Source organism: Larus michahellis, chromosome 1 (assembly GCF_964199755.1).
Source record: "Larus michahellis chromosome 1, bLarMic1.1, whole genome shotgun sequence".
Taxonomy (NCBI): Eukaryota; Metazoa; Chordata; class Aves; order Charadriiformes; family Laridae; genus Larus; species Larus michahellis.
This window is the reverse complement of record NC_133896.1, coordinates 206146451-206167160: the sequence shown is the minus strand read 5'-3', so window position 1 is coordinate 206167160 and position 20710 is coordinate 206146451.

Below are 20710 nucleotides of genomic sequence, written 5' to 3'. Positions count from 1 at the left end.
GCTGGGGAAACCTGAGCTGGAGACTGCATCTGGTTCACTGACTTAAATAGGCACAAATGGCCCTATTCTCCACACATTCATTTAATCTGTTTTTCAACCAGAGCTTGAGAGTGTTTTTAGCTCTTTAATGCCTTCTGGCAGTAGTTTCTACCTCATTTTCAGCATATGTGACTGCTACTGTTCAAGGACTATCACCTGCCTCATGTGTGATCCAGCCTGGGTTGGAATTCAGTGGTCCCCCTGGTGCATGGGTTGCCCACAGGCACTCAGGAGCTCTGCCCATCCTGGGTGCCGTGGTGCAGGAACGTGCACCACGCTGGCTCAGCAGAGAGCAAGGGGGGGTTGTTTGTCAGAGGTGACTGGTTTTAGCAACAGATTTGTTTACTTAAGCCTTGAGTGTTGATCCCCAATTACATCCTGCTCCTAACAGCCCTTTCTGGAGGCATCAGAAAGAAGAGGAATTAATTAAAAGTTGCTTAAAGCATTTTTGAAAGTTAATCTCTTCAAAAAACTAATGACCTGCATTTTGTAATCTCCTGAACTTTACACTTATTAATCTCATAGCCACTCGAAAGTGGCTCTTACAAAATGAAAAATAATGCATCGCAGTACCTTTCTGCTGCTAAATTTGGTAGTGTGTTGCCTAACTATATTCTAACTATATTCTACAGTTGTAGGTGTAATTATGCTTTGCTGTTTTTGTTTCCTATTCTTTACCACCAGAGATTCTTTACTTCAGCAGCAACCTTTGAATAATGAACGACAATAATATCTGTGAAAGAATCATAGCCTACATAGTACAGCACAGGTTAGATTTGTTTCCATTTATATACACTTATAATTATTTATATTATTTCAGATTTAAGTGGGTGTAAAAAAGTACCCATGGGAAAAATATGTGAAAAAAGTTTTTTCTTTACTTTCTGAATTGTTGAAAGAAATTTCAAGCTTTGTTTAAGAAGCCTCCTAAATGCATAATTTGTTCTCCTTTCTTGAAAGCTGGAAGATATTTAAGGTTTAATGACATAATAAAATGTTTGATAGAATACTTCTGTCTGTTAAATGTATTATCTTTTGTTATAATAAAATTTAATAGAACAGAGGAAAATCTTTCTTTCAGACATTTTACATTTATGGAAAATGATTGTTATGTTCTTAATATTGGTGATTAGTGATGTAGCCTGTGATTTAATGAGAGCAGAGCTATCAGTGAGGTTTAATGATGTTGTGAGATGACTGAACCACAGCTATTTGTTAAAGACATGTTCACACAACTACGATTTCTATCATACTGTGTATAAGTGGAAAATGAAAAGTCAGTGAAATAAATCAATAAAAAGAGACGAAAGTAAAATATACTATATACATCCCTCTAACATTTATGTAGATTTAAATCCTGGATGAATAAAAATTTTGCTATGAAATTCAAGGGCTCATAGTCTTCCTTGTTAAAATTAAATCAAGGATCACAAAAATCCCATTTTGGCCCATCACTTAATAGGAGACTCCTACCACTGTGATTTCCCGTCACACCAAGGTATCATCACACATCTGAGAGAATGGAAAATTACATAAACACCTGGGGCCATGTAGGATTAAGGGGTTTAAAAAGAATGGGCAGAACAGGTTTTGGCCAGAAATCCTGAGCCAGAAGTGAACAGCAGATCATGATGTTGGAGCTGTGATGGATCATCCCTAGGATTTCAACTGGAGGAAAATCAATCGCTGTACTTTTGTAAAGGGAAGGTTTATAAGTAATAGTGAATTCCACCTGCATTTTCCTTCAGGGTACTATTTTTCCTCTTCCTTGTGGAGTAGAAGCCGGTGAAATCTTTTACTCTGCTGGAAAGCAAGAGGAAGAGCTGCAGCCTAGGAGAAGGTGAAAGCAGGAGACACATTGAGACTCCCTCCTTCAGGTGACTCATGTCTGTTGCGTTGTGCCTGCATTCCTTGGATTGGTGTTTCATTGATACTTGCCTCTGCCAGAAAACAATTTTGAAATTTCTGATACACAGACAACTTAAAAGCTTTCAGTTGAAAGCTACATCTCCCTACAGTTACAGCAAGGTAAGAGTGTTAGAAGAGTGTTCAAACCCATATTTCTTACCACACAAGAAAGACCTAATCATTAACTTATTTTATGTTCTTGCAGAACAGAAGTGTGGGGAAGGTTCTTATTCCCTTTCAATGAAAGTATTGTTTAACTTGGAGCAATTTAGTGTTGGAAATGAGTGGAAAGAGAGAAAATGATCCACAAGTCTAAAATGTATTAATTAGAAAACATCCAGAAAAAGGGAAGAAAGCCTAGATATCAGTCTATTGTCCATTGAATACTTAATATGAAATTAAAATAATAGAGCAAAGGCAAAATTCCAGTCTTTCTTCCTCCTCAGATGTGTCCAAACACTAAATTACAGTTATCTTTGTGATTATTTTCTCTTGGTAGAGAGACCTGGATAAAAAAGCCTTTAAAACAAAGGAGCCACCTAAATTTAAGATGTCCTCAAACTCAGTAGTGCCCTAGATACGGAGTGATTGGCAGATGGGCATGTTTGCAGGCACATTTTGGACAGAGCTGGAGCTCTTAGTCTTGCTCTGAGAGCACCAAGCAGATGAGACCCTGCAGGCAAAGATATGATGATTCTGGAGAGAAACAGGCCTTTACCTTCTTCTAGGGTCAGATGGCATTTTAACAAAGCGAGAGAGATTAGGAGGATTACGATTATTCAGCTGAGAAAAAGGCTGCTTGCATGCTGCTCAGTTTGGGGCTTTGAAGCACCTGTTTAGGTAAGAGTGCATCAATTTTCTAAGAATCCTAAACTGTTATTGTAGGTACTTAAAATTATTCAATTCAGTGGCTTCATTCTGCAGTATTTTATAGTCCATGACAGTGGTTACATGAGTGTTAGCTCTGGGTGATTGCATAGTCATGACATTCAGTTCACTTTCTTTGGGAGGAAAAAAGATTAAAAAATAAATTCTAGGAAATGAGGCAAGGGACATCAGACTTTCCCCTTCCTGGCTGAACCACTAATTCCTATGCCACTGAATCAGGCTCCATTTTCTGCCGGACCACCATATCCTCCAATCTGGATGCTAATGTGCTGCTTTTGGCTATAATCTATTGCTTTATTACTTTGGGAATTAACTCCCTGGACACGATCCAAAAAATTCCAGATAATGGCCATCATACATGCAATGCGGAGGTGGTCTGCTGCCTGTTTGCTTTATGTCCAGTGCAGAACACATCACATACGTGAAGTCTGGAGCTGCCAGAGTTGGTGGTTCCAGTTCTGTCCCAATCGTTCTCGTATTCTATATTGCACAGCGGACTGGCTTCAACAGGAAGGGTAGAATACACATTCTTCCCCAGAACACAGTATAGACTGGTTGTTCATGCACTCTTCTGGGAAGTAAATGTAAGCTGCAATCCACCCAGGAATGAAGACATCAATGATGGAATCATGGAATGGTTAGAGTTGGAAGGGACCTTAAAGATCATCTAGTTCCAACCCCCTGGCCTGGGCAGGGACATCTCCCACTAGACCAGGTTGCTCAAAGCCCCATCCTGCCTGGCCTTGAACACTTCCAGGGATGGGGCATTGACAGCTTCCCTGGGAGACCTGTTCCAGTGCCTCATCACCCTCACAGTAAATAATTTCTTCCTGATAAAGAGTCCTTCCCCACCTTTCCTGTAGGTCCCCTTTAAGTATTGGTTAGTTCTGTGAGAGTACATTCCACATATGGGTGGTAGCAGCATGATTTCTGAGTTAGCCCCTAAAAAGCAGTAGACCAGGCTTCCACTAGATTGTAGTAAGAATAAGGCAGAAACTAAGAATGCTGCTCCTCAGGAAAGCAAATCTTGTCTTCCTAGAAACAGAATCATAGGCACTCATGGAGCTGTCAGATCAGAGGGAAGCCCCGACATGAGTTGAACAGGCAGAATTAAATGATAGGTAGAATTGAGGGGAAAGTTTTTATTTCACTCTGTCAGTCATAAATCACTTGTCAACTGAAGCTCATATGCATGAAGAGACAGCTCACTACCTGCGGTGTTAACTGGGAGCAAGGGAGACGTGAATTCCAGTTCACCCACTAGCTCCTGTTACTGAACTGGTTAATCAGTACCACATTCACTCACTGCTTTCCCTATCCTGCACCATGCTAGAACCGCTATACTAAAGATAATGTGAAAAGTGATTTCCCTTCATCCTAATTGCTTCCCTTCCTTTATCCCCAAATATCTTATAGCTTCCTATAGACTATCTGTTGTGAGACTCAGAAGATCATAAGGGAGAAGGGACAATTGAACCTTGTAGCCTAGATCCAAGATAAAAATGGATATTAATTGGCACGCCAACAAGGTCTTAGCTATACCTGCATGGGTGCCAGTTCAGTACTTATGGACTGAAAATGCCAGAGGGATCAAGTTCCTCTAGCTATATAAGAGAAATGCCTTTTTTTGTTGTTGTTATTGTTACTTTTGCAGAGGGTTTAACTGAGCTATGACAGTCTTATCTGTTTTTAGGATAAGACGCTTCCAGCACGCTGTGAAAGATATTAATGTAAAATAGTGCAATGTTCATAAAAGTCTGATGGTCCCAGGATTAATTAGCAACTCAATGACTGCCTGGAGAATCTTGATTTTTGGATACAGGCATAAAAATTTTGAAATCCAACTTAGGACATCTAAGCTCCATTTTGCTTGTGAGCGTGTGTAGCTGAGATGAAAATGCTCCATTAAGATAGAAATTTGGGGATGCAGTGAGGGGTGTTGGTTATGCAGTCACTGTTGGAATTATTATTTCACCTCCCTAATATGACTATGATCAAATCATCGCACTCCATATATGTGTCTCACAAGAAGCAAAAAAGAACAGGATTACTGCAACAGTCAACCACCCACACAAAATAAATCCAGGAGACCACAACATTTCATATCAGTTTACTAGAACGGGCTAGTGAGGTGGCAGGACCTGAATGAGTTTTAGGGCAGAGATAATGAATCAGCCTCAGAGCGAAAGAAGCTGGAGAACTGAACAACAAATCCAGAATGCAGGGTCTATTACAATAGGTTTGGTAGCCGGGAACATTTATTTTGGAAGATTGCATGCTCAGGTAAAGCAGATAAACTCCAAGGAATAGAATTGAAATTGAGCAAACTAATAGAGCTCTGATTGTTTCTCCATCTGAATAAAGCAGAAAAGCCAAGATTGAATATTTTGAGAATTCCCAGTTCTACTGGCAGAATAAAATTTGCAGAGATATCAGAAAGACAAACCAGTGAGTTTTCTGAGCAAATGGGCTTTTTTTAATCACTGTGCAGTTCCAAAAGGAAAGCAAACAATTTTCAGAGACTAACAAACAGATGTGAAGAATGAAGCTGCAATGCTGAAGAGAGATCTGTAATTTCTCTTTCAGTGTTACCTCTCCAAAGCTGGAGAGAACTTTATATTGTATGGACTATTCTCAGAAAAACAGCAATTAGAAGTTGCATATCTGAATAGGGAGATGGAGGTATTTCATTTGAAAAGATCAGTGAATGATTGCCTTATCTCCTTCATTATCAGAATGTGTTAGAATTTAGCTGCATATTTCAGACGTCTCTACTGTTTCACTGCATAGTAAGTACATGGGAATATATACTTAAAACACTAAGATTTAACTGCTATACTGTGGGGAATGGTAGTAGTTTAAATTCCAGTGGTAACCAGAGGACATTCTAACAGATGCTTAGTGTCTGTAATTAGTGTAGGAAGCAGACTCTAAGCAAGAGTCTTTAAAGTTTAAGTCTCACAATGGAAATATAAAGACTTAATATGAGGGAGAAAAAAATGTATTAAAGGGAAGATCTTACCTGACAATTTTTCTGTTATTAATTGTGATTCCATCCTGGCTTTCAGTGCTCACAGTGGGATTTTTGGTACCATAGTTTTACCTGAGGCAGATCTACATTTTTCAATCAAGACTTGATTTTCTGTGGTATGATTGCATATAGAGTGCTCTTGACAAAGAAGACTCTTGTGGTGCCTGTAAATGTATATTACAATTCTTTTCATGTGCTTCAGACTTCTTGTATAGCATATGTCAGAAGAGACAGTAGCCATTGTTCTATATAAATGTGGTCTTAAGAACACCAAAACCACTTTCACAGGTGCCTCTGATAGCAGCCTTAGCCTCATCATTAAATAGCTGTGGTTGATTATGATGTATTTAGTACTGCTGTCCAACTCTGGAATCTGAAAACCCTCCACATATAGGAGACACCATAAGGGTCTCAAATCGTTTTCCTCTAATATTTTTTGTTATTCTTCAAGGAAAAAAACTGATGGGGGAGGGATTTTGGCTTCAGTCACATTCCCATCTTTAGTTGGCTGGTAAGACTTATTGTCAGGGAGCAGCTCAGTGTTGTGTTCCTGATGTGTTCCACCTACCAAATTCCATGGCTCTGCTAGGCTCCATGTCTTTGCCATCTTCCTGCTGCATCATTTGAAATACTGGATTTTATTTTTTTTTTTACCAGAGTGTTCAAGGTTAGTTTATAAAGCATAGTGCGCAGATCTGCAGTAGAAGGTAGTTGCTTGGTCATAAATCCTGTTGTTCAGTCATCTATGGTTCAAGAGGACTTAATTAAATACATTAGCTTAGCACTTTATAATGATGGAGACATATTAATTTAGTCTGCTCTGAAAAAAACTAGTTTCTATTTACCATTTTTTAACATTCAGTTTCAAACAGCTTGTTGCAAATTTTGACCACATTGCAGAGCTTTCATTCATGAGGTCCATTGCAGCAAGCCTCTATTTTTTCTTCTGCTGTTTTAGCAGTATCGTTTGAAAGACCTTACACATTACTTGAGCCCAGTGTGGAAGACATCACATTTTCATAACAAAAAAGTTTTGATCCATCTAAGTATTTCAGTTTAAATAGATCTTAGAGTGAAGACAGTAAAAATATCTAAGATAAATAAAAGGTTTATACAAGAAGGGGATAAAAAGGAGAATGAAAGTGTGCTGAGTCAAGATCTAGTATTTCACTTTCTGTCATTCTGCCTCCACAGATCTTCATCATTGCTATGTGGCTTTGCTGCCCTTTCTGACGTCTATCCACAGAACCCTCCACCATCTGCCACTAACCTTCCTTCCCCGAGGGCCAGATTCTCAGCTGATGCAAACAAGTGCAACCCCAATGATTCCTTTACATGCGACCTGATTTTGATTCAGACTTTGCCTCGGGGTTACTTTGTCTACTGTCATCACTCCTGTTGTCAGACCTGACACAGGCTGAGTCTCTCCCAGAGGCTTGGCAAGGAGTGACCTTGGCATCCTTGCAGAGTTCCATTAACTTCAAACCAGGTCACCCTGTAGGACCTGGTTGCAATTCTGGGACTTAACCTGAAAGCTCTTCAAGAAAAATATTTAATCTCCTTATGTTCTGAAATTCCATCTACAGGAACTTCAGGGTGAAATGAAGGTTGCAGTCACAAATCAGTGCTCACTGCTTGATTGTTTTACATTTCTGTAATGTTACCCTTTTTCATGGGTACCACTTCCAGGAAATAAGTATTATCCTAATCTTTGAGGAATGTTCAAGACAGCAGCTGCAGAATTTTAACTCAATCTTCAATGTATTCTTATCTTTCAAGCAATGTGTTTTCTTAGCAGAAATTCACCATGTGATAACATTAGTTTATTGTAAACTAAGGGACCCATGGTTACATCTATTTTTAACAAAATTATAGGTTTTCCTGTGAAATTTGCATTAGTGGATACATCTACTAATATCTGACTCTGCCATTGTTTTGCAAAGACTACTCTCTATAAATAGCATTTACAAAAGTCTGTAAAGAGGAACTAAAATCTTTAAAATTTCTAAAATTCTCTGTTCCCTTGCTCTTTCATCCCTTTCCTCTACCCTTTCCCTTCCCCACCCCATCCTGTTTTAAATTCTCCAAGCTGTAGCGGCAAAAAAAATCCCCTTCCATAGGTCTCGCATTTGCAGGTGTCTGACTCAGATTATGAAGGTCTTCCCTTCCCCCTAGAGGGGGGAAAAATGATACAACAGATGGTTCTCTCTCTTTTTTGACTACTTATTTGGTGACATCTGCATTTTCTTTTTGGAACTCCTTTCTGATGAGTTAGAAAAAAAATCCTGAACTCTGCAGTATGTTTTACTTTCTGAAGTGGGTTTTCTCTGACAACCCCAGCTGTAGCACTCGTAACACTTTTCTCCTTACTCAGTTTTTAAAAGAGATATTTTTTTTGTGAAGTCAGCTTGGCAGCAGTGCTTAATTGCTTTTTCTTCATTTGCTGGCCATTTCTCATTACCTGTCTCTTACTACAGTTTGGTGAAGGCACGCACAGAACACTTTTTTAGTCGACAGACAGCAGAATTAACAAAAATACATCAGTAGGCTGGAAAAATTCTAATACTAGCTTTCATTAACAACCAAACAAGAGGCAAAGTAGTCACCGGAGTCATGAATACTGACAAAGCAAGCTGCACTACAAAAAACATGGCAGTATAGAGTCATTACCTATAGCCCCCCAACCTTGTAAACTAACAGGCATTTACTTAGTTCTGTTTGCATTAAGCCTTAGTATTTATCAAAAATAGTCATTTTTATACCTTATTTCCATGCTTCAGTAAACATTAATATTGTATCTGTGTGTTAACAGATAAATAAAAATACAAATTTGATCCAGACTGGAGACAAAGAAGGGCAGGAAAGGGGGCTTGCTGACATTTCTTCAAATGAGCACTGAAGCATACAATACAGTGTTTAAAACCCTTTCTATTCAAGCATGTAGGAAAACAGATAACACATTGAAACTTATTCCGGGAGAAAGCCTGAAACTTCAAAGTTAGCACAGCAACATCTTTTGAGCAAAACTGACCATACAGAATGAGTTTATATTGGCTTCTTACTTTGCATTATGGGATTTTCTTTTGATCTCATACCACAAGACCTAAAGACAGATTTATTCTGTGACCAAACTGGAGCCTAAATCCATTGACTAGTGAAGAGTTTACAGGCATGCTCCTCATTCTAAGTAAGCCCTAATCTCTTGAGAATAATTTAAAGATTTAATTTTCTGTACTTTTGTCAGGGAAGAAATCTTGCAAATTATCCTAGAAAGATTGCCTTCTGGGTGTTCCGAAAGATCATTCCTCATGCAGACTATTTAGTATATTTTTGCCTTCAGTGTGCTTTGCCTTGCTTCCTTTCTGTTCAGCTCCAACAGGTACCCGGAGATCAACTGAATATGCAATAAACACCTTCATCTGATTACATTTTTTCCACTTTTTTGCTCAATAAAAAGGCTATTGACAAGTCACCTTTTTTGCAGAGAGATTTTTGTAAAGTTTTGAAAGCAATCTGCTTTTTGGCAAAAGAATAATAAGCTGTGAAAGACCTGCAGCAACATTTTTGCTAAGGCGTAATTTTTTCCTTTGCACTGTCAAAAAGAAAGGTTTCAAAGACAAAATTTTATTAGACACATGGATTCTGGTGATGATAGCCATAGAAAAGTTTCTGCCTTCCGAGGCAAACTCTGATCATTTCTGGAGAGACAGGGAGAGGTCAGAATGAAAATCTGAAACAAAAATAAACATTTTGACACCATTCATTTTTCCAGAAAAACAGGATGTTTTTTCCTCACTCTGAGGTTGAACAAATGCATTTTAAAGTCTCAGAAACAGTCACAAAATGGAGCTGTCATCTTCCAGTAATTTCTAAGAGTACCTCAATTTCCTAGGTAATAATGCAGTTTAAGCTCAATACCACAAACTAAGAGCATTAGGTTAGCTTCTCCAAAAGATCATGCAGTTGCAAATTGTCATGGGAACATTCAATAGTGTCTTCAGAGAAAGTCTAAGGGGCACATTACTAGTGTAAGTTCTGCAAATGACATAACAAGTGGAGGCTGTTAGGAAAAAAAAACAACCATAGTCAAAGATAATTTATTTGTAACTAGACTTCAGGCTTCAAGGAAATTACTAAAAAATTCTGTTCTATGTAGGAGGTTTTAACATCTTTAATTTTGTTAAAAAAAAACCCTATTGCTATCATAATCCAATATCTTAATGTGGAAAAGAAAAAAAAAAATCTGAAGCAATTATAGCAAGAAGGGGAAAACCCCAAATCTTTTATTTTCTGCTAATTCATAAAGTTCATAGCGCAAATTGGGAAAGTAGCTTAGAGAAGCAATAAGCTGATCCAGAGATGTGTTCCTGAGCACTTATTGCTGTAAAAGTTTCCCTGCCCTTCAATTTGTTCTGTAATATGTTTCAAGCACAAAAGATCATCTTTCTCGCAGAGGTGATCTTCAGGGACTGCTTTTCAGCATGTTTTTGTTTTTCATCTAAGAATAGTCAGACACTATGTATATTAATGGTAAAGGATCATCAACAGGACACTACATATTTTTTGACATTACTCTGTGTGTGAGGTGCAGAAATCACATGTCTTACAAACTACCACAGAGTTTTTGGTAAAATGGAGGTAACTTCATTCCTCCAGTATTAATCCTAGAAAATCTATTAATAGTATTCATGTGGTTTTCCATCAGAAAAATGGGTAGTTTTAATTTTGTTTTATTTTAATAACTGTTTAAATTGGTGAAACGTTGCTGTATATCCCACCCACCTCAGCTGTCTTCTTTTATTGCCCTCCTCTGTTCAGCTTTTCTACTTTTACTGCCTTTCACTTTGAAATCTTGCCCTTCAAATTGTAGAGTAATTTTTCTTACTTATCTGTTACCATACTTGTTTTAGATTGAGTGCCTATCTTTTTATTGAGGGGAAGTTCCTACCTGGAACAACTACACATAAAAAGGAAAGAGGGAATTTATCATTTAAACTTGGAATGCTTCCATCACATTCAAAACAGGGATTTCAGGCTCATTTGTTAAAAGCTAATCACCTCACCACAGACAGTATGCCTAATTTTTGTCCAGCTTGCTATCTATGCCTCTTTTTCTTTTTTTCATCAAAGGTCCCTGGATATGTTATTTATATTATCTTGCAAATTCTTTTTGCTTTATTTACTTTGGATTTTAAATATTCTTTTCAGGCACTAAGATGGACCACAGAACAGATAAGTGCCTTGTTAAAGCCATGCAAAAGTTTATTGATTGGGCAGCAGAGTTGTATTTTTATATATTTATAAAATAAAATCCACTCAATATCTGATGTAACTTAGAGACAGATGAGTAGCTCCACCAAAGTATCCCTCACAACTCGAAGCCTACCTACAGACTTTTATGGGGAAATGGTTCATGTCTCTCCGCTGTGATCATGTTTGTTCTGGCAATACAGAGGTGAGCAACCTGTAAGGTCAGGGATTTCTGATTTTACCAAGCACCCGCAGAGACCTGAGCATAAAAATAAACAAAACAGTGTCTGAGATAGTGTTTTACAGGTACAAATATGTGGCAGTCATACAATAACTCAGACATTGTCTTTCTTCAGCTTCAGACTGTGTGGTGCACGGAAACAAATCCAGTACTTCTCAGCAAGAACCGGACACAAAAACCTGTAGTCCCTTACTAAAATTACCATGCTACAAGCCTTCCCCAAGCGCTTGCATTTGCAATTCTGCAATGTCCTCTCTGGAGAAAGTCAGCTTCGGTTCCTACTCTCAAGGGAGTTATTCTTGTCACATGAATGCTCAGGCTTTGCTAACTTTTGTACTGACTGTTGAAAGGCAATTGCAGGCAGTGCAAAACAAAGCTCTGATTACCACAGTTGTTATGATATGAGCCAAGATTGCTTTCTGGGTACTTTCCTCTCTCGTTTTTGTTCACTTTTGGACTGTATTCTTAGAAGAAACAATCACCATTTCCAGTGTGTGCAGATGATACCTATATTTAACGCTTCTGTCAAACTGCTATACTGACATCCCCACTTGCACTAATTGCTTATATAAGAGAAATTATTGGACGTTAGCTGCAAGATAATAGGTCCTTTAAATGGATTAAAGCAATGCCATCTAATTTTACTAAATAAAAACTCTGTAAAGCAGTGTTCATTAACACTGCTAATGTAAATCTCTGCTGACTGATTTTTCTATGTACAATCACATCTGTAATATGCTTTACAAAAAATCTGAGGTTCAAAAGAAACTGATGAAAATTTTAAAAAGCCAATTCTTTTGTAAGTTTTCCTAAGAAAATTCCATTTGCCCTCCTTTACAGAAATAGAAAGCCCAAATATTACCCCAGTCAGCAAGAAGATTGTCAGTCCAGTTCACCTCATATTTTCTCAATTTTCTCTGCGGAAAGAAGAGAATTTAGCAGAGTATTGAAGAACATTTATTTATTTCATGATAACAGACCTGAAATATTACATAGAGATCTCAGTAACAATATATTTATTGTGTCATTTAGAAACAGGTTAGACTAACAGGTTACATCTAATTAGACTGGACCAGCACTGTGCTTCCAAAAAGAATTTCCTGCTCTTCTCTGGGTTCTTACTCACATCACAGAGCGGTCTTGGAGATCATGAACTGTATCCTTTTAGACAAAACTACAAGAAGGGTCGGAAGGAGGATCCAGAGAACTACAGGCTGTCAGCTTGACCGTGGTACCAGGGAAGATCATGGAGAAGATCATCTTGAGTGAGCTCTCACGGCAAATGCAGGGCAGCCAAGGGATCAGGGCCAGTCAGCATGGGTTTAGGAAGGGGAGGTCCTGCTTAAGCAACTTCATCTCTTTCTATGACCATGTGACCCGCCTTCTGGATGCGGGCAAGGCTGTGGACATTGTCTATCTGGACTTTGGGAAGGCCTTTGACACCGTTCCCCACAGCATTCTCCTGGAGAAGCTGGCGAATCATGGCATAGACAAGTGTACTCTTGGCTGGGTTAAAAACTGGCTGGATGGCCATGCCCAGAGAGTTGTGATTAGTGGGGTGAAATCCTCTTGGTGGCCAATCAACAGTGGTGTCCCTCAGGGTTCAGTTTTGGGGCCAGTTTTGTTTAATATCTTTATCAATGATCTGGATGAGGGGATTGAGTGCACCCTCAGTAAGTTTGCAGATGACACCAAACTAGGTGGGAGTGTTGATCTGCTTGAGGGTAGGAAGGCTCTACAGAGGGACGTGGACAGGCTGGATCGATGGGCCAAGGCCAACTGGATGAGGTTTAATAAGGTCAAGTGCCGGGTCCTGCATTTCGGTCACAACAGCCCCAAGCAGCGCTACAGGGCAGAAAAGGACCTGGAGGTGCTGGTGGACGGCCAGCTTAACATGAGCCAGCAGTGTGCCCAGGTGGCCAAGGAGGCCAACAGCATTCTGGCTTCTATCAATCAGGAATAGTGTGGCCAGCAGGAGCAGGGAAGTCATTGTGCCTCCGTACTCGGTACTGGTGAGGCCTCACCTCGAGTACTGTGTCCAGTTCTGGGCCCCTCTGGACAAGAGGGACATTGAAGTGGTGGAGCGTGTCCAGAGGAGAGCTACCAGGCTGGTGAGGGGTCTGGAGACCAGGTCATATGAGGAGAGGCTGAGGGAGCTGGGCATGTTTAGCTTGGAGAAGAGGAGGCTGAGGGGAGACCACATTGCCCTCTACAGCTACCTGAAAGGAGGTTGGAGAGAGGTGGGTGTTGGCCTCTTCTCCCAGGTGAATAATGACAGGACCAGAGGAAATGGTCTGAAGTTGCGGCAGGGGAGGTTTAGGTTAGATATTAGGAAGAATTACTTTACTGAAGGAGCGGTCAGACACTGGAACAGCCTGCCCAGGGAGGTGGTTGAGTCACCATCTCTGGAGGTATTTAAGAAAAGTCTAGATTTGGCACTTCAGGGCATGTTCTAGTGGCAGAGATTGTAGGTTGTTTGGTTGGACTCGATGATCTTAAGGGTCCTTTCCAACCATGAAGATTCTGTGATTCTGTGATTCTGTAAACTGGAAAAAGAGCTCCAGGAGGATAGCTAATGTACTCCATCAGGCGATGGTCACTCAGTCCATGGGACCAAAGTAGAGTTATCCTAAAGTAAAGAAAAAAACATAAAAAGTACTCCAGAACCTTAGTACCAATTGTTTTCTCTACAGATAATCCAAAGTGGATTTTGTGCTATAAAATGGGTAGTGTTGTGCAGGGACATTTTTGTAGTAGTCTCATTTTGATTGTTCCTTTTAGGGAAATTACTGTAATATTTTTAGGCTTGACCTGGTAAAATTTAGTAATTATGGTAAGAAATAAATGCAAAAAATAGAAAGGAAATGTGTATACAACTGTACATACACTTGGCCACTGATGGCCTGCAGCGGAAAGATGTTGCTCCCCTCAGAAATAATGAAGAAAATCACCCTCAATATTTTATGCCATAGGCAGATTTTATTTTCAACTTTTGAACTCCTTTTTAATTTCTACTTCTAAGGGAAAACTTGTCTGGTAGCAATGTAAGGTAAAACAGGAATGGCAGCTTGAAACAAGAGGGGATTGCCACTTTTCAACAGCAGCCTGCTAAGTTCCCAGCTAGAAAATGTTAACAGCTAGAAAATGATCCTTGGATAAGTGTTTTGGTTTCCTTCATCATGAACACACAGATAAGATTTGTATTAGGATGCATTTAGTGAGTTTGATTTTTTTAATGTGTTTTATTTGTTTGAATTTAAGTGATAGCCATGGACTCTGTGTATATCTTAAATCTTATCTGTCTCTTCTGTCTTCTGAGTCATTTTTTTTAGTGAGCTGCTCATGCCCCAGTCATTTTTACAAAGGAGGTAAATTTCTAGATGAAACCTCAAGTGAACTGTTCTCGTTATGGTTCAGTAAATGCCTTCCCAGATTTTTTCCACGCAGAAGAAACCTCATTCCCTCCTTTGGAGCTTATTGCATAGCCTGTTTGCAAATGCTTTTTCCTTTACCTACTGTTCAAGAGCTTATTCTGCAGGTGTAGGTTTTAAGCCAAGTAACTCTTCATTAAGCTTAATGAGAGATATATGGATGATTTTCCTGGACAACTACTTGAGAAAGAATTTTCATGTTTTCAAGGAGATGTAGAATAAACATTGTGGCCTTACACTTACAAGAGGAAAATGGCTGTTGTAGCCATGCATGATATAGTGAGAGAAAAAAAACCCAACCAAACCAAATCAATCACAATACCAAAAAGAAAAAACAAAACAAAACAAAAAATAAAAACAACCAAATAAAAAAGGTCAGATGGTAAGCAGACTTTTGTCAGGAGGCAGATGTAATTAGGTTCATTGGAGGGCCACATGCCTAAGTAATTTTCTTAGTAAGGGGAACATTCTCTCTTATACATTATTTTCCAATTTCAAAATTACCTGCCTAACATAAGGTTTGGAGCCTATTAAATCAGATGCAAACTTTTATGTTTTGAGGTTATACAGAGAAATACCATTTCTTGGTTATTTGTACATCTTGCAAAGCTAATACCTTCCTGTGATTCAAACATTTATGCTCTTCATGTGACTCAAAAGAATCTCTTGTCCTCATTGATAAAAAATATATTTTTCCACCAGATACATACATTCTGATAATATGCAACGTGAACTTCCCCCATATCATTGTCCTTAATCTCAGCAATGCTAAACCCCAAAATACAGAGTTTGCGATTGCATCACAGATGAGAAACCTAGTAAATACTAGAGTGCACGCAGTATACTGTTTGAAGAAGCAGAATTTAAAAAAAAAAAAAAAAGCTTGATTTTTCCTCTTAGTTTCATTTGAATAATCAGGCTCTAAATTGGAACACTTAAATGGAAGTCAAGGAACTTGGAGTGTGATGGAGGAAGCAGTAATCAGTTTGAAAAGATGTTGAATCTCTGATGAGTGTTGAATATGTCAGATTAAGTTATGTCCTAGAAAGGGAGGTTCCCTGAACAACTGCTAGTCACTTTAAATTATTCTGCATTTCAAACAGGAAATCATCCAATTAGACTAACAGCTGCAGAGATTGGAATAAGCCTTGCATATTAGAAAATTAAAGAAAATGCAGCTGAGTACTATGTAAAGCAGCTAAGGTAAGTCATTTCCCCTCTCCTTTTCTCCAATAAAACTTGATTTCAAGGACTTTTAGGATAAGGCAATGACTGCAAATTTGTTACATGTGATTAAAACAGGAAAAATCATTTACCATGAATTGTGCTGGATAATTTTAGATGACACTTCATATGGATGTTCTAATTGTCCTGAGCTACCCATTGTTTCATTCAAGGTGGGCGGAGGCTTCTGGATTTCTTTTCCTGGTTAAGTTCCTATACCATTTCTATTATTCCAAAAAGTTTTAATTAAGATGAGCAACACTATTATATTGGAAAGACTGTCTAGCTAAGTCATCTACATTTGAAATTTTCCTCTAGAAGACAGTCTGAAAATGTGAAAAACGTCAGAGAAAAGATAGCTGAGGTCCAGAGAAACAGTAACTCAGAAAAAGGTGGAAATGAAATTTTACGTAATGAACAACCACAACAACAAACAAAATTCTGATGACATAGGAAGACAAAAGAAAATGATACTGAAAATTCGGCATGCTATTTATACACCTGTGTCTTATTAAAACACCTTGAGCATTCAACTGTATCTGAGAAAGGAACTAAAACCAACTTACTTTTATCTAGATACCCTCCATGTAGTTTCAGGATCAGAAGATGTAAACCAGCCAATATGTCAAAATTATATTTACTGTTTAATAACTGGACTAATATCAAATACTAGTATCTAAAAAGCCAAAGCAGATGGAGTGATTAAGTGTCAAGCACAAATAAAATTATAAAGCTATTTCTATTTTATTTTTGTGAGGAAATGTGTTTTAATCCAAGAAAATTATTCACATGATAAAGCTCTTAGACACCTACAGGTGCCCTCCTAGTGTTTTGGGCAGTGTACATCCCAGAACTGGTTTTACAGACATGTGCTTCATTTCTGAAGAGCTCCTTCCTTAAAGAACCTCAGATTAGATAAGGACTTTGATTTTTTTAACTCACCATGCATTAAATGTCAGGGCACATTCTCATGCTACACACACACAAGTCCTCCTATACAGGCTTTGCTCCTGAGTTTTGCCTGGGGTCTCTGTCCTTTTAATACACACACGATGTCTTGTAACTTAACACAAGAGCTCACTGAAATCACAATTGAATCTCCAGCAGGCGACAATACAGCCTTTAAGTACCATAATTCCTCTCAGCATACTTTAAAAAGCTTTATTGCCCGGATGTCTTTTAAATGAGCCTCAAACCATAATTAGGAAAAGGTCTAATAATTTTCCTTAATATGTAATTTCAAATTGCTTTCTTTAGAAGATCTTTCACTACTGATCAAGCTTTGAAAGTCTTGATAGGATCAAAGACAAATTCATCAGGAAGAATTTATAGAGGAAAGTGACTAATTTATAATACCAGTATATATTCAACTCACATCAAGATTTAGCCAGCTCTGGAAAGATTAGATCTGAATTGCCACTGAAAGGATTTTTTTTTTAGTTAAAATGTATAATTTCAGTAAGAAAGAGGAATTAAAGAAAATCCAGGAGACACTTTCTTGCTTGCTGATAGACAAAGGATTCAAAGACTAAGCTGCTCATAAAGAGTGAATTTTCCTAAAGATGTAATCACTCAAAAATAAAAAAGTCTTTAAGTCAGAAATGTGTGGGAAAAGTATCACTTAACTTGAAATATAAATTAAAGAGTATGTTTAAATGGCTGATGGAATCAAAAGTTGAAATATGTTCAAATTAAAGGTTTGAATAGAAAGCCTATTGCTTTTAGGTTACACAGAAGACGCTTGTCCTTGGGAAAAATTCGCATAGAAACATTGGGTTTACGTTTACTCTACTACTCTACGTGTAGTAGAGTAACTATCTAATGTAGTGGGAGCAAAGAGTACCACAGCACTGCATTAACTCAGACTGACAAATGCATAGAAATCGCTCTGCCCCTTGCTGAAAAGTAAAAGTATGTGATAAAAAAGGAATATTTTTAATAGTACAAAACACTGTGTACTTATTGTGGTCGTATGGTCCCACCGAAATGGGGTGTTGGCATGGACCTGTCAATGTGCAACTGATCAGCACGCCTGGCATGGAACAGGCATTTGAAATTTTTTCAGCTCACGCGGTAAGTCCAGTGCTTGGCCTTGGCACTGACATATGAATCAGGCAGAGTGCAGAGCTGCGTGGCTGCCTACGACAGAACTGTTCTCAACCAGAAATGAAAAAAAAAAGGCTTCCAATCACACCCAAGGAGTTAAACTTAGCCAGGAGACATGTAAACACCAGACTCCACTTATCTACTACCTTGTTTTATACCTGTGGTCCATGTATTCTGCCAAGGGAAAATCCAGAGGAGGAGTTACGGAACAGCAAAAACTGTTTCTCGTACTGTTTAATAAGAGTCACTTAATTTATAGCACGTTTAATGTGTGAGAGCTGGCATAATCATAATAAAAGGCCCATTAAAAATCACCTGTAAATTCTCCTTTTTTTTTTTTTTAAAAAAAAAAAGCTCCTAATGCTTGGATTTGAAAGGAATAGTTATCTGGAGGAGTCTTTTTCTTATCTTCACTAAGTACTGCTTCGATCCAGCAGTGATGGTGTTTCCTGGTGTGGTGGCTTTTTGTTGTATACTCGGAGATTTTAAACTGTTTCATAGACTGTTTCATCTAAGCAACTGTTTTTAAACTGTTTCTTTTAAGCAAATAATGAGTAACTGCAACCATCTAATCTAATCTCACACATACCAGGAGCCAAGACTTCCGCAGATGAGATCCCAATTCCTCTCTAGTCATAGCATTTGAAAGCAGTATGCATTTTAAAAACATGTCCAACCCATCTCCAAAATTGTTCACTTTAATGATCGTTGTGTTGCTTCAAAAACTGAACAGCTGGCTAGTATGAACTTTACTCTTGAAAAAATAAGATGTTAATGTAATGTAATGAATGTTACTCCCCACATGGTTTTGAGAAATAAGTCTTGCCAAACTAACTTCACTTTACTTTTATGAGAATAGGAGTTTATCTGACAGATGAAATGCTAATGCAATAGGTTTCTGTAATGCATGACTTCATACTACACACCTTAGGGTTAAGAAACTTGAGGGACACAAAATTAGTGTGGTGCATACCAGATGGATTAAACACTGGTTAAACAGTAGATTTCAAAAAAGTGTTATAAATAGTAAATCTTGACCAATGAGGTGAACTTCTCTGTAGATCCTAATTCCAAAAATTATTTGGAATATAATTTAAAGCTTGTGTCAGGTCTAGTTGAAAAAGCAAATTCATTGTCAATTAAAAAAAAAAAAAGTTATTTTTACCATTCACAGATAGCATGAAAGAGGTGTGTTTGGCTATTAGAAAATCAGGCAGACGTGGAAAAAGCTAGATTTTTAAAAACAACAATTGACTTGATATGTATATAAACATAGAAATATAAATTTACAAGTTTCAATATGACCAAATGTTGGAATATCTCTCATAGCTGTCAACAAAACTTCCACAGGAAAGCAGTGACTCTGGAAAAAAAAAAAATACTAGTGGATGATCTTCTGCATATGAACATCCACTCTGGTGCCACAGCCTAAAGGGTTAATGTGATGCCTGCATGTATTAATTCTGTTATTACTGGCGGCCAACGAAATTACATCTCTCATATTGAAGAGCTTGGTGGAAAACTGGAGGATTCAGAGGAGTGCAAAAAGGCTTGTTAAAGGGTTGAACAAAGCCTTAGCATGAAAAAAAATGAGCATCTCAATGGGTTAGTTCAATGAGAACACAAATGGGTAATTAGATCACAATCTATAAGGAAAAAACATTTAATATTAGCGGACTCTTCAGTCTAGCAGAAAGCATTGGAAGAAACACTAAGTGTGAAAGCTGAACACGGACAAAATAAAGTTCAAGGATGTTGTTAGAGTGAACAATTCAATAATTTGATTGGAATATATATGCAGATGTTCATTCTCTGAAATCATCATAAATAATCCACAAGGCTTTAGGCAACTGTGTATTTTAAGGAACTAGTCAGTATTCTTAAGTAGTTCCCAAAAATAATTCACATTTTTCTCTATAGTTTCTATTTACCAGTTGAGTAAGCCCATAATTATCTGTATGCTTGTGAAACCAGCTCCTGGTATGCACCAGAGAATGTTTTATTGGTTCCCACACAAGAGTAATCAAATCATGATCACTTGCAGTAATCCCCATTATTTTTTAGGCTTGAATTAGTTCTTCAGTACTTCTAAAAAAAAGAAGACTAACCTAGAATTTACTCACTTGCAATGCAGTATTTCAAAGGTTAGAAAACTCTCACTAATAATTTAAATAAATTATTTTTCTGTTATTATTGAAAAAAAAAAGAACTCCAGTATCTTTCTATCTAAAGTCCCTATGTTTTTACTGTGTGGTTTTTGGTGTTTGTTTTTTTTTTCTTATATTTATTTATTTTAAAACATATTTTCTAGACTTGCTTGACCATTTATCTCATTCTCTCTGTTCTGCCTTTGCTTTCTTCAGCTGACATCAGAGAGTACCTCATCTTCTTTTTTATTAGACAGAAGACTACGCTCAAAGCCAGAAAGATCTTTTACTTCCAACTTGTCCTGGGTACAGAAAAAAGGTAAAAACACATTGACTTCCTTTTCCCCTCTTGTGCGTTTGACCCTTATTAAATAGATTTAAACTCAGCCATTTTAACATTCTAACTAAGAAAATCTTCCCATCAGGTTTCAGAACTATCAGCTAA